This window comes from Candoia aspera, chromosome 2 (assembly GCF_035149785.1).
Source record: "Candoia aspera isolate rCanAsp1 chromosome 2, rCanAsp1.hap2, whole genome shotgun sequence".
Lineage (NCBI taxonomy): Eukaryota > Metazoa > Chordata > Lepidosauria > Squamata > Boidae > Candoia > Candoia aspera.
This window is the reverse complement of record NC_086154.1, coordinates 16,893,034-16,907,169: the sequence shown is the minus strand read 5'-3', so window position 1 is coordinate 16,907,169 and position 14,136 is coordinate 16,893,034. Positions and strand designations below refer to the sequence as shown.

Sequence of the window (14,136 nt, the reverse complement as noted above, 5' to 3'; positions counted from 1 at the left end):
AAACTCCGGAGCTGGCAGAAATGTGATCAGGCACATTAACAAGCATGGTGGAACAACGTGTACTCTAGAAGCTGTGTTTTCTGGCTCACTGTTCCTGAAAATAATTTATTTTCCTTGCTTACTCACCTCTTTCCTGTAGCTCACGTCACTTTGCCTTCTTCTGCTTCAGAAGATATATAAAAGGCTGGTAAGTGAGGGGGAAAGCTCAGAGCTGACCATTCCTCTCTACGTTTCCTCTGATTTAGCTAGGGATGTCAGTGAAAAGTTATATCAGCAGAGCAAGGGAAAGAGAGTTAGGGGTTTCCTTCTGCTTTTATAAGATTTCTGCCCTGAAGCAAAAGTATTCCTAGTCCAGGGACAGAAGAGGTAGTCAAGACAAATACAAAGAGAGAGTGAAAGAGACCAGAGAAAGCAAGAACAGCTTGAGTCATCTGGGTGAGTTGGGGTAATGATTTGCCCCCTGGCCTGAACGGAAGAGTAGCCAAAAGGCTGATGGTCCTGAAAAGGCTTTCAGACTCCTTTCAGTTAACAAAAGAGGTTCCAAGATGAGTGATTGAAAAGCATGTATCTCTGGCTCTGATTAACAAAAGGAATAGCCCAGGAAGAGCTTGTGGTACTGACCACTTTACCTTAGGACAGGGTTTCTCAACCTTAGCAACTTTTAAGATGTGTGGACTTCAATTCTCAGAATTCCCCAGCCAGCTATACAGGTAGTCCTCTCCTAACAACCACAATTGGGACTGGAATTTTGGTTGCTAAGTGAAGCAGTCATTAAGCAAATCCAACCCAATGTTATGACCTTTTTTGTGGTGGTCGTTAAGCAAATCACCACAGTCGTTAAGCGACCCACGAGGTTGTTAAGCAAATCATGCGGTTCCCCATCGATTTTGCTTGCCAGAAGCCAGCCAGGAAGGTCGAAAGTGGCGATCATGTGACCACGGGATGCTGTGACAGTCATAAAGGCAAACTGGTTGCCAAGCACCCAAATCGTGATCACGTGACTGCGGGGACGCTGTGATGGTTGTAAGTGTGAGAACTGGTTGTAAGTTGTTTTTTTCAACACCATTGCAAGTCCAAACCATCACTAAACAAATGGTTGTTAAGTGAGAACTGCCTGTAAAATATCCTTTTTGCTACATCTGCCACTGTTTTACCACCACGCACCAATCCGTGATGTAAAAGGAAAGAGTTGAAGGGAAATTCTGGAAAGATCATCTTGGGGTCCTTTTTAATATTATTTTTTATTCCCTGTTATTACTAGAATTATTATACACAGAGAGTCATGGAAAGGATTACTGAAGGCCCTGTGCCTCGAAAGTGGGTTCTTTTCAAGTAGACCTGCCTGCCAGGTTCCTTCTAGTGCACAAGGGCATAGGTTGGAGTGGAAAAACAGATTTGTCCCTTGCAATGAGCATTTTTGACCTCTTGGATCACCCACCGTATTAAATTTGCCCAAACCTTGAGCCAGATTGGAGGTATTGTTTGAAGGGGGAGGAGCAAATCACATAGCTAAGACCACTTTGGATAATGAAGAGGACAGAGGAAAAAAAAGTGTCTGCTTTCTCAGACAATTCAGTTCAATGAGGCTATTTCTTTTACAGCACTTTGCAAGCCTTGTTACTAAATTAGCGGCATGCAGGCCTTAGCCCAGTTCTATTATTCTCCTTTCCTCCTTATTCTAGTATACTTAGAGCTACTTCCCTCTTATACTAGCCTTCTTAAATAATGGGGGATTGTGATAGTTTTGCATCCTGTGTCCCCATCCTCCCTGCTTTTTCTTCTCCAAAATTGGAGTTCTGATACTGAGAAGAAAAGCCCTATAAATACAGGTAGTTCTTGCTTAATGACCATTTGTTTAGTGACAGTTCGGACTTACAACAGCACTGAAAAAAACAGTTCTCACATTTACGAGCATTGCAGCATCCCTGCAGTCATGTGATTGTGACTGAGGCACTTGGCAACTGGTTCACATTTACAACCACCGCAGCATCCCACAGTCACGTGACTGCCATTTTCAACCGTCCCAGCTGGCTTCCAGCAAGCAAAATCAATGGGGAACCTCGTGATTCACTTAATGACCATGTGATTCACTTAATGACCACGTGATTCACTTAATGATCATGTGATTCGCTTAACTGCTGCAAAAAGGTCGTAAAATCGGGTCTGATTCGCTTAACAACCACATTGCTAGCGACTAGAATTCCTGTCCCAAGTATGTTTGTTAAGCGAGAACTACCTATATGTTCGCAGGGACTGGGAGAGAAGATCCAAAGTCAGAGGGAGAAAGACAAAATTCAGTGGTTCCTGAGATGTTTGCTAAATGTTGTTCTTACCCACTTCCATTTTTTGCTATTGAAGGAGAAATGTGTGGAAGAGGGAACATGAAATCCTTGATCAAAGGCTGGAAATTTCAGATAAAGGAGATTGATTGGAGATTGTGAGAGTGACCGTTGCAATGCCAACAGTGAGGGCATAGGATGGAACAAGGATTGGAAAAAATAGGTGTATTGGTCTCTTTCTAGAGACCTGCAAAGTTTATGCTAGTGGTATTGATGTCCATGTTAAAAACCCTTCCCCAATCTATGATAGGAGATTGATACTGAACTCCAAAACTCTCCAAGCAATGAGTGGGTATAAGCCACGGCTACTAAGCCTCAAAATGCCAAGTTTGATGTTGGCAGTGAAATATTTTATCTAGGAATCAAACACTTGAAAGGCTTTCCACGATCTCAATGTCCATTACTGGTATGGTTGATCCACCTACACAAGTACAAGCTGATTTCTGGAATATAGATGTGCAATTAAATTAAAAACCCAACTGCCCACAGATAAGTCCTTTTTTCTCTTTCCACACCAAGGTCTATCCAATCCTTTGCTGGCAGACTTGGGAGTAAATAGGCATGGTTCAGCTTTGGCTACTTACATCCTATGTTCTCTTCTTCATCACAACAGGAGGTAAGTCCCTAACAAAAATACGGATATCACCAATCTGTCTATTATTCCTACCACCACAAACATTTCCCTACATTGATTGTATCCAAAGCTCTCTGTTGAAAATAACAGATGGCCACTCAAGCCTAAGGGAACAAAGCATGAAGACCGGGAGTTGACTGCTCAGCTGCAAAAACATGGTTGTTACTGCTGTTAGCATGACAAGATAGAGATCTTCATTAGGATCAATGGGAGAAAGTAAGTCTTTAAATTCCCCCTTTCCACCAAAGATCTAATACAGCCAAGGACCCTCCCCACTTTGCTTCTAAAGAGTGAGAATGGTGATTTTAGCTGCGCTGGGGTGAACCCTTAGCCACTGGCACTTAAACCATATGTCTTCTAAACAGCTGATGTGTTCCCCAGCCAAATGCTAAGCCATAACCAGAGGGTATCTTCATGGAATAAGGGCATCTCCTTTCTCGGATAGGCTGAGAGAAGAACAAGAAATCTCTTTACCTTTTACTATATCCTGTCGGGTTTGTAACTTATGTGACTAAATCAGATAGCTGGGCTTAGCCAGGGAAGGTGGCACCCATGGACTAGGAACAGCAGTTAGCCCAGCTGAACCCAACATTGACACCGGTTTTTTCCCATCAGATCTGTTCTGTAGAATGTGTTCTATAGATGCTTGAAGAGATGTTTAAATTAAATGTTAGCTGCCATTAATACTTGTTCCTTTTCAACTGTTTACATTAATAATAGATAGATAGCTTGATACAGATTTCTATATCTCTACTGGAATGACCTAACTTTGTTGTATTTTAGAAACAGCAGAGCAAGGAAATGAAATTATCTAAATAAACACACGAATGAATGAATGGGGGAGCATAAAGTGCTAAATGAACAAATTTTAAGGAAGTTATCAGCCTGTAGCTGGCTGAGTTCCAAATTAGACGTTCTTTTTGACAGATTACATGTAGAAATTTCAGTATCCCACTCCCCCATCTCCTTAAAATTAAGCATGGGAGACCCATTTGGATTAGGATCTCACCACAAGGGAGGTGTTAGAGGATGGCCTTAACTCAGTCCCCCTTCCTGGATCTTGAAGTAGTAACAGGCTGCTGTGACCTGTTTGCTCATAAAATCATTCATATTCTCTCAGATGTTGACTCTGTTTGGGTAGGACTTGGTGAGATGACCAGGGTAACATATTGCAATATAATTTTGGAGTCTTCTGAGTTTGTGAATTCTTTTTTCTTTTTAAATTGTGAATTCTGTTTCTTTTTAATAAGTGACAAATCTCTAAATACCTTTTCGAACTGGGAGGAGGGTCTTCAAAGAGCAGCTTGAGAATTTACCCTGGATGACTTCTAAAAAAGAAAACCAAAAAAAAAGCAGTGGGTGCCGTTGGACAGTTCTGCCCTTACCCTGCTGTGGGAGAGGTGGTTAAACGTGCTAATTTCTAATAGCTTTGTTTCTATGATGTGTGGAGAGTCTCTGGGACAGTGTTTCTCAACCTTGGGAAGTTTAAGATGTGCAGACTTCAACTCCCAGAACTCCCCAGCCAGCATGGCTGGCTGGAGAATTCTAGGAGTTGAAGTCTACACATCTTAAACTTCCCAAGGTTGAGAAACACCGCTCGAGGAAGAAAGTTGTGGGTATTTGCTCAAAGACAACTTGCAATTAGACCCCAGAGAGGTTCATTTTAACATGGGAGAAACTGAGGGGAAGATTATGGCCCCATCCCAGTAGTTCTTCTGGTATCTACTGTATAACTAGATAACCTTATAAGGGAAAATATAAAATCCCTCTTCTGGAGCCTGGACTCATTAATGCTAGAGTAAATAAGGTGGCCAGTGTTTGTTGCTAAAATTTTAAAAAGGCCATCATTCAAGATAAAGGGTGCTCTCATTATTCTATATTCATTTTGAGGTTGTCATCCTATCCCGACTTACCCATATAGCAGCTTTTTTGGGGGGGGGCAGCTAAAAGCACCTAACCCAAATACATCTTTGCAGGGAAAACAAAACACTGGCTCAATATATGGGGTCAAATTGGGCCAGTGCCCACCACTACAAAAACACTTTCCCAGGAAACTAAACTTGCCAGCTCAGTATTGAAGATTTAGAAGGCCAAGGAATGCTGAGAAGCTTGGGAAAAGATACTGGGAAGCAAGCAGGACTCTGGATAAGCAGAAGAAAGTAATTGGAAAGAAACCATGTTCATGGAATAACTGTCTTTGTTCTTTCATGCCCCCATTGTCTTTGTAGTCCTGCCCCATTGCCTTATAGTTCATCCCCATGGCCTCCCTGACCTCACCAGGCATATGATATGCTATATTCAATGAAATCCCTGGCTGCTCTATCCAATCCCATGGATATTTTAATTTGCATAAGTCTGTAACATGGGATTGCAATCACATCCCTCTTTACAGGTAGTCCTCACTTAACAACCATTCATTTAGTGACAGTTCAGACTTACAACAGTGCTGGAAAAAACTGACTTATGACTGCTCCTCACACTTATGACTGTCGCGGCATCCCATGGTCACGTGATTGCCATTTGCGACCTTACCGGCTGGTTTCTGGCAAGCAAAATCAATGGGGAACCGCGTGATTCACTTAACGATTGCGGTGATTCGCTTGATGGCTGTCACCAGAAAGGTCGTAAAATCAGGTTGGATTCGCTTAATGACCACTTAGCAACTGAAATTCTGGTCCCAATTGTGGTCGTTAAGTGAGGACTACCTGTAGTACTATGTCGTGATCTCTGGTTCAAATGTACCCCTAAAATATTCTACCTACCAGGAAGCCCCACTGAATTTAATAGGATTCACCATGGATTAGGCATGTTTGGAATTGCGACACCTTACAATTGGCAGGGAGGGCATTCTCACAAGAGTGATGATCCTGAGCACCATTAGAATACAATCTACCTGTCTCTTTCCCAGTAGATACCTTGATTTGCCGAAGCTGCATGTCTGTATGGCCAATGGCTCCTTGCCTTCCTCCTGAAAACTTCTGCCTCACCCACAATGGAGTGTGTGCCCACCTGCAAGCCTTCGGAAGTAAGAATACTTTTTTAAGGACAAGCTTTCCTTTAGTGCATTCCTTTGACAGAGCTGGCTTTTCTAGAAGTAATACAGGAGAACACATCTGTACACTGCTTTTAACAAGGTACACATTCCTTACACAGAGCTTTTCCAGAGGTGGATGCTGAGCACTTAATTAATGTGACCTTGGAATTTTTACCCCATGGGATAGGTAGAGAGCTAGTTTGATGTAGTGGTTAAGGCATCAGGCTAGAAACTGGGAGACCATGAGTTCTAGTCCTGCCTTGGACATGAAGCCAGCTGGATGACCTAGGGCCAGTCACTCTCTCAGCCCTAGGAAGCAAGTAATAGCAAACCACTTCTTAAATCTTGCCAAGAAAACTGCAAGGATTAGTCCAGGCAGTGGCCAGGAGTCAAGACTGACTCGAAGGCAACCCCCTCATGGGATAGGTAATTTTATTATCATTTGCATATTATTCCTGTGTTGATCATTGTTTTTATAATTTATGCAGTAGCACAAAGAAGGAACATGCTAAAGATAGGTTATACCTCATGCACGTCAGTGGTTAAAGAGAGGGTCTTAAGACTATCTTGCCCTCTAGATCCCTGTTATTATCACAGCCAACCAACCAGAGGGACATGGAAGAGGACAGAGAATGCACGGGGAGCAAACTGCAGAGACAGCCTTCCCATCTACTGAAAGGTTGGATTGCAGCTCTCATCACCTCCCAGACAGCGTATCCAACCCTCCTGGAGAGTGGAGAAGGCTGTATATTTTAAAGGCAGTAGCAAGCCCTTCCAAGTAAGAGTGGAAAGCAGTCGGGAACCAGGGAACTGATAGTGGTCTTTGAGCTTGCTGGCATAGACAGTCTCAACAACAATACATTAAACCAAAAGCCATGATTTACCAACTGCAGTGTCGGGGTTCACACAACATGCTGAGATAAAGCCAGACAAACCACTTTATAAATCATGTGCGCCCGTAGCCAATGACCTGCGCCTGTTGACTTTCTGTACTCCGGTGTTCAGTCAACCAGACTGATAGCAAGACTAAGGCACCAAATCTGGACTGCGTGGTGCCCCACTTATTTCAGAGTCCCGTTTTCCATGCCCAAATGTATGCATACCACATTTAGATACACAGAAATCTTTTACTGTGGGTGGTGACCAACCACCATAAAACAGCAAAGCATGTGGTGGGTAGACAATAGAGCAGTGTTCCTCAACCTTAGCAACTTGAAGATGTGTGGACAACAACCCCCAGAATTCCCCAGTCAGCATGGCTGGCTGGGGAATTCTGGGCATTGAAGTCCACACATGTTAATGTTGCCAAGGTTGAGAAACACTGCAATAGAGCAATAAGATGATGACCCATTGGAACAAAGGACTTTACAATAATGCATGATACATATTCCATGGGAAATTAGTAAGAATAATTTAAACATGACCTGTCTCTCCCTAAATGCAGGTATGCGTCTGGAGAAGCTTATACTAAGCTGTTTGGAGAAAGAACAGGATCTATGTGGGAGTCGCTGGGAAGATGCAAAGACCCATTTTCGATACAAACTGAGCTGCTGTTCCGATAAAGATTTATGCAATTGGAAGCCGTTTATACGTCCATGGTAGACCTCTCTTTCTAGAGTGGTATAATTAATTCTCTTGCTTGTGAAAGAGGATCCGAGGGTTTTTGTTACGTATTTATTGTACTCCAGGTTTTCCTGTACTCTCCTGTGCTTTCTCTTTTTTTGTGGCTTTTCTTTTTTTTGTAAAACTTTATTAAATTTCAGCAAGAGATAAAATAAAGAAAGAAAAAAAAAGAATTAAGAAGAAAAGATCAGAAAAAGGGAAAAATTAAGAGTGCAGAAAAAAAAAAGAATAGCTTCCAACTTTCTTTGGTACAGATTCAAATATAAAATTACTTAATTTACTCTTGCTCCAGAATTAACAACAGTACACAATATTTCTATAATCATAAACAGTTCTAATCATCAAATCCCAAGATTAAAGTTTCATTTCTTTCAGTTCCAAGTAGAAACCTAGCTAGACAAAGTCTTTTCTTTAACCAAAGTACAGTAGTCAATTTCACCATCTCTGCCAATTCCATTAACTTCCCCGTCCATTCTTCCATTGTAGGTGCATTTTTGTGGCTTCTCTGCTCACAAAATGCTGCTGCAGAAATTGTCTGTCTAGTAAAGATAGGCAAAACACAAGGAGATTTTTCTTTTCTGTGTTCTTTTTTCTTTTTGTGATCTTTTAATTACAAGCTTCCGGCATGAAAATTCGGGCCTGGTTATTTTTTTTCTGTTCGGCAGATGGGGAATTAATACTGAGCTTTTTCTTTATTGGTCCTAAATAGCTCCTTTAATGGTAGGTTTCCTAGAAATTAATTTATTTCCTTAGTGAAAATGAGTAGTTAATAGTTATTAATGAGTGGACATATACAGGCTTGCACAAGAAATCACTTTCTGTTCTGGACAGGGCTGTCTTCTGGCAGGGGGTCAGACAGGTCAGTCTGGAAAAAAGCAGCATTGCATTATTGCAGCACAAACCCACCTGTTTTGCACATCACACACCCATCCAAAAGGGGCTGAGCTTGAGGTGCAATGATGCAACACTCCTTTGGTCAAAGCAATTGCAATATCTCAATCCTTGAGAAAAAGAACAGCAAATTTCAGAGAATGCCCAAGGATTGGTGAGGGTGAGATAGCAAGCCGTCTTGATGTTTATTATTTTTTAAAGCAACATCTCTGTTCTTTTCTTTTCTTGGCACAGGAAATATTTCATATATAACCCAGCCAACATCGTACAAGAGGAAACCAAGAACAATAGAAGCATATTAGTGACAAAGAAACCAACTCAAAACTCATTGGATAGCAGCACTGCCTTTTAGAGGTAGCTTGCATTTGGGCCTGAGATGGATCTAAAACATCAGACCTGCTGGTTGTTGAACAAAATATTTCAGGAAATTTCTCAGTGGATTGAGAAGCCATTGCTCCTTGAGCAATCGATCAAAAGAGATTGTGTATTGCTATTCTAACTTCCATTCTTTATGTTTTGATGGAGTTGTATACCATCTATAAAACATTTTATACTAGTTTTCTCTTAAGTTATAATTTTATAGATTTGTTCCATAGTTTTTCCAATTGTACTGTAATTGTTGCTTTGAAGTTTTGCATCCATTTTATCATCAGTTTTTGATTCGTTCTGTTTCCATGTCTTATCTAAGTAATAGTTTATATATATATATATATATATATGTCTAATGGGTGGCCTTGATTCTGTATGAGTATTTCAAATTGTTATTTTTCATAGAAGCCCTCCTTCATTTTTGAGGTCAGATTTTATTCTTCCAACAGAATAAATTTGTAGGTACATCAACCATGGTATGTTCCAACCTTTTCCAAGAAATTCTTGCTGCATCTTTAGTCTGTTCATGGGATGTGAGTGGACCATATCTGCATGTGTAATCGCACTTTTCTTACTACAGTTATCTCCAGCATAAAAAGCATTTAAAGGACAGACAGTAGTGAAATTGTCGGACTTACTATTTTTCTTATAAGGTTCCATGCTTCTATCAAGCTTTATCTTGTAATATGTCTTTTTAACTTGGTATCCAATTTCACGTCCTTGTACCATAAATAGCTCAATTTTTTTAATTAATCAGAATTAATTCTAACTAATAAAAAGTTGGTAGAGCCCTCTTCTAAATATACTTTAATGTTGATATTCATAATGATACTAACCTTTCTAGTAGGAATACTTCAAGACTGATTTCTCCCAAGATCGGCCAGTTTTAGATTACATAATAATGTAATCAGCGCACTGTAGTAATTTGAATGTTGAATCTGGATTGGGAACATATTGAGTTAAAATTACAGGTATGTTTCAAGCTCAAAATACTTCCAGAATTGTCAGAACAATTCCTATAAGGTTGGAACAACCTGTTTTGAATTTGAAGCTATGCCTTCAAATTGAAATACTTTTTTATACCCCTAGGGATATAAATGGCATACAGACTGAAAGAAATGAAAAAGGGGATGTCTGATCTCCTTGGCAGAGGGATAACTGAAAAATAAAACTGCACACTACAACTTTAAGGTCAAGTACCTGAAAAATCCCTTTAAAAAGCTTTCAACTCTCTTCTCTAACCAATTTTCACTGAGGGTCAGTCTTCATTTGGATGGGGCAACTCATTATTTTGTTTACTCCCTTTCTTTGAACCCTAATTCTTTCCTTAAGTCCAAATCCATGTTTCTCTTTGCTGTTTTGTGTCTTAATAAACTCCAAGTACTTTTTAAAGAGACATTCTTGGTGCCAGTTTCTTTCTGGGCAGAAGGGATGGGTTTGTAATTTGGAAATTTGGTAACTTGCCTCAGAAGCCCTGGGCATCTATAGATTAACTACCAAATTACTGGACTTACACAGTCTTGATGCTTCTTTTTCATTTTTTTCCTTCCTCCACCCATTTTTCCCCAGTAAGGGGAAAAAGTTTTGGCATTGCTTCTGGATAGAAATACAGATAGTCCTCACTTAACAACCAGAATTGGGACCAGAATTTAGGTTGCTAAGCAATGTGGTCATTAAGCAGATCCAGACCCAATTTTATGACCATTTTGCAGTGGTCATTAAGCAAATCACACAGTTTCCTGTTGTTTTTGCTTATCGGAAGCCGGCTAGGAACTGTCGCACATTATGTGAAAATGGTGATCACATAATGTGCGACAGTTGCCAAATGCCCGAATTCTGATCACGTGACTACAGGAATGCTGCAATGGTTGTAAGTGCAAGGAACAGTCATAAGTAATTTTTTTCAGTGCCGTCGTAACTCTGGACAGTTGCTAAATGAATGGTTGTTAAGCAAGGACTACCTCTAATGGCCACAATTAACCCTCCATCTCCTGTTAATAAGAAATTTCAACTGTTATGTTGATTCTGTCAACCAAGAAATATGTATTTGAACAGGTACCTATAAGATAAAAGGGATTTAAATACAGGAAATATAGGTGTAGGTCAGCAGCATCAATGGAGGAGGAGGAGGAATCAACATCTGCAAGGTGGTAAAGTGCTGAAATCCAAGTCCTACGACTTTTGTACCTGCATTGACCCCAAACAGAAGGGGTGGGGTCTATATCATGACTCTGTGCCCACCATCTTACTCCCCCTCTGCTTCCTCCTTGCCCCTTGCCTTCAAATTACAGCTATGTTTCAAGCTCAAAATACTTCCAGAATTGTCAGAACAATTCCTATAATTCGGAACAACCTGTGTTATAGTTTGGACACCCATGTGTTAGCACCTAAATAACTACATTCTACCAAGGAGAGACTCAAAAGACCATCTGTTCCATAGATCTGTGCCTGGGAACAAACGCAGAAGGAAATGATGATTGTTGTTAAAATTTTAAAAACTAGGAAACTCTTTTGGAATTACAATTTCCATAACATTGCATCTACTGAACCTGGTCTCTCTAGTACTGATTCACGAACCTTCAAAGCAAAGCAGGCCTTTGAAGCTCTACCGTAAAAGCCAATCATGTTGTCGTCTTTAATTTTATTAAAGATTTTTTAAAAAGAAGATAAAAACGAATACAAGCCAATATAAAGGGAGAAAAAGGAAGAAGAAGAAAATCAAAGAGAAGGCTAAAATTGCAAGAAAGGGGGGGGAAAGTAAAAGAAAAATAGAAAATCCAACCATGTTGTCCATTACAGATCTTCTTGTACAAGACTGGGACCCACAACATTTGATCATACACTGAACTCAGTGGCTTTCCTCAAAAATACACACATCACCCTAGATACTTTTGGTAAAATAATTAACTTGTGGGTTTCACAAGGCATGGATTAGGATAGGCCATACATCTGTACAGGGTGAAGACTACTATCTTATATCACTTTACAGAAAGCTACATAGAAATATCCCATTATATGTTTAATCAAGAAAACAAGAGACCACCAGAAAGAAACCACACACAATCCAGAAACAATTACGTAAAGACAAAGCAGTCAGGTAAGTATCTGGGAATTCCTTTCACCAAAAAAATACAACATCCTACATAAAAGTTTTCTCACTTCATTGTTGTGGATAATTGATTTCCTAACAAGTTTGTTTTCTTTTTAAGAAGAGTACTCAAGATCAAAATGTCACCAAAATTTAATTGTACTTCAGAGTGGTAGTCATGCTGTCCTGGAACAAAACTTCTTCCTCATCTTTTTCCCACTGCTAAACACCCAGCAGAATTTAACACGATTTGCATAAGAATAATCTGTGAGTCACAGTTGTTGCTTCACATCATATTACCTCCTATCTACAACCCAGCTAGCAATCTTAGCAAATTTATTCTTTTGCTACTTCATCCCATCACACTTTTCTCTTCCAATTCCTCATAAAACATTTTGAACCTAACCTACAAGTGTCATGCAGAAAAACAGAAAAGAGGATCAAAACTTGTTACAGCACACAATGAGCCGATCAAAGTTCATTCTTATTCTCTCCAGCTAACCAACAGGAGAAAAGAAATGATCTTTGGCTTATCTCAATGGTCCTGGAGTAACAAAGATCTCATCGCTACACCATACAAAAGGGCAGTAAAATTACTGTAATTCCTAATGACCCCCAGCCATGAGCATTCTACTGATTAAGAACAATTATAACCACTGCCACTATGATTAAATTCCAAAGTCCTTTGTAGACGTTCAAAACATCTACCCATGAAAGGCAGCCAGAAACATGCCCCAGCCCTGCCATCCCACCTATGATCTCTTTATGGTGAAAGGATGGCTAGGGATAACTAGGTTAAGCAGTCTGGGGCACGTCTATGTGACTGCCTTCTGCTGAACTCAGTTCCAGTCATCAGGAGTCCTGCCTTTGGTCTAAGGTGAAGGTGATAGGACTGGAATCTTGAACTTCAGCTTCCTTCAATACGTAATTCTTTTGGGTCAGTCTGTAGCTGCTCACCTGACACTAAGAAATAAGTCGATCAAGCTGAGAACAGGACCTTAACTGACACCTACAATCACCGGACAATGTAAATCTGGTTGGTCCTTTCCTATACTCGTAACCTGCCCTGTGATGCAGGGAGTCAGCATCATAGGCATCATTTCCACTGTTTCTAATTGAAATTCTTTTTAATGAAACATCTGAATTCCCATATACAAACACAAAAAACATCACCTGGAAAGTAGGGAGCTTCTGTCTGGTAGCCCTTGTACTGAATGGGGGACTTTTCAACCAGGCTAGTTCTACCATTAGGAAAAGTGGAGGACCAGGAGAATCATAGTGGCAGGAAAGGGAGATGTGCCCCTAAGAACTCTTTGTGATATACAGGCATACCTGTTTTATTGTGCTTCGCTTTATTGCGCTTCACAGGTATTGTGTGTGTGTGTGTGTGTGTGTTCTTTTTTACAACTTGAACGTTGGTAGCAACCCTGAATCCAGCAAGTCTATCAGCACCATTTTTCCAACAGTGTTTCCTCACTTTGTTTCTCTGTGTCACATTTCGGTAATTCTGGCAGTATTTCAAACATTTTCATTATTATTAATCAGACGATGATTAGCATTTTTTTAAATTAAAGTATGTACATTGTTTTTTTAGATATAATGCAACTGCATGGCTGGCTGGGGAATTCTGGGAGTTGAAGTCCACCCATCTTAAAGAAGCCAAGGTTGAGAAACACTGGTCCAATGTAATGTGCTCCCTTTGTTTGGTGTTTGGTGTTATGATACCCTCTAGTAGCAACCATTTTCCCAAAGATTCTCTAGGGCAGTGTTTCTTGACCGTGGCCGCTTGAAGATGTGTGGACTGCAACTCCCAGAATGCCCCAGCCAGCATGGATCACTGAGGAATTCTGGGAGTTGAAGTCCACACATCTTCAAGCGGCCCAAATTGAGAAACCCTGGACTACAGTACAATGTAAACACAACTTTTATATGCACTGGGAAACCCCAACATTGCCGTGGAACATGCAACATCTCCAAGGTATGCCTATACTAAAGTTTTGCAATGGCGTAACATAAAGCAGCGTTGAACTGTAAAGTAGCATCAGTCCTCTTGTAGCCATATTAAACCCATATGTACCACCTAAGCCTCTGTGAATAAATTAATATCTGCCTGATAACCTTTTGGTTTAAACTATAAAGAGGAAAAACTAGTTTCTTA

At 40.4% G+C, this 14,136-nt stretch overlaps 1 long non-coding RNA gene across 1 annotated transcript; it reads left to right on the top strand.

Annotated features, from left to right (window-relative positions):
- The first annotated feature begins 2,841 nt into the window (after positions 1-2,841).
- On the top strand, positions 2,842-7,722 carry LOC134492208 (uncharacterized). Its single transcript, XR_010067400.1, has 3 exons — positions 2,842-2,955; positions 5,882-5,998; positions 7,452-7,722. It is a non-coding gene; the product is annotated as an uncharacterized LOC134492208 (long non-coding RNA).
- Positions 7,723-14,136: the final 6,414 nt, after the last annotated feature.